Here is a 1,231-nt window from a genome sequence, read left to right as displayed (position 1 = left end):
TGATGGTCCTTCTTGAGCATGTGATCAGCTGGTTTTGGTTGTCAGCAGCAAACTGGTTGATCCACTCTGAGAAGGTGCTATTTAAGAGACTGAGCTGAAAACAGCACCTCAGACTGAGGAAGTCTCTTGGATGAGAGACGAAACGTTTCTATATTTTTTTGCTTTGTTTTGTTTTTTTTGAATGTCCAGAGGACCAGATTGAACTTTTTTCGACTTAATTAGTTTAATCGAAAACTCTGGAACATTGAAAAAACAGGTCTCTTTGATGTATAAAAAACTGGTGATAGATGTATCAGACAACACTCAACACATTAAACAATGGGAAATGGAACTAAATGTCATTTTGGATGATTCTTGAGAGAATATTTGTTTTGGTTGCCACAGGGGAATCGGGTGCCAACTCTGGAAAGAGTTTGATTGGAAATGCAAAATCAGATTTTTTCAAACTCCACTTAAGACTTTTCTCTCTGGGCATGACAATAATGGTGACTGTTGAAGAAAATGTGGTCTTGTGGGTGACCACACTCACATATTTTGGGACTGCCCTCAGGTACAGGACTTCTGGAAAGGTGTCAGGGATGTGTTGGAAAGGTTTTTGAAGATACAAATCCCTTTTGACCCTTTCATCTTTTCATTTGATGAGTTCCCTGATCATCTCACCAATGACCAAAGATCTCTGATACATATTCTCCTCATGATGGCAAGAAAAAAGATCACGGTCAATTGGATGAAATCCGACCCACCAACTATTGATCAGTGGAATTCAAAAATAAGAAATGTTTACATAATGGAACAATTAACAGCTCAACTTCAATTTAAAACTCAGAGTTTTGAAAGGGTGTAGGGACCTATTGTGGACTTTCTTAAATAAGGCTCTCTTGTTGTTTTTTTATTTTTGTTTTAATTTGACAATACAATGACAAGTGTATATTGTGGTTTTGTTTCTGCTGTTGAAGAGATGGCCCAGTCTCGAGACTAAACAGTTTGTATGTGATTTGCTTTGTTCTTGTTTGGCAATAAAAGTAAAAAAAAAAAAAAAAAAATTTCAATAAATGATACAGACAACATAAAAATGTCAAACATTATTTATTAGTTATTGTATAATCAGCGCTTTGATTATGGCAGGTTGTTGTAAATTATAATTATAGTCAGAATGTTGCCCACTATTTTATAACCCAAGCTGAAAATGTGATTTTTTTTCAAAGCTAAAAACAGATTTTCTGTTTACGTG

This window comes from Nematolebias whitei, chromosome 7 (genome assembly GCF_014905685.2).
Source record: "Nematolebias whitei isolate Nwh7 chromosome 7, NemWhi1, whole genome shotgun sequence".
In the NCBI taxonomy this organism is placed as follows: Eukaryota; Metazoa; Chordata; class Actinopteri; order Cyprinodontiformes; family Rivulidae; genus Nematolebias; species Nematolebias whitei.
Note: the sequence above shows the minus strand (reverse complement) of the source record.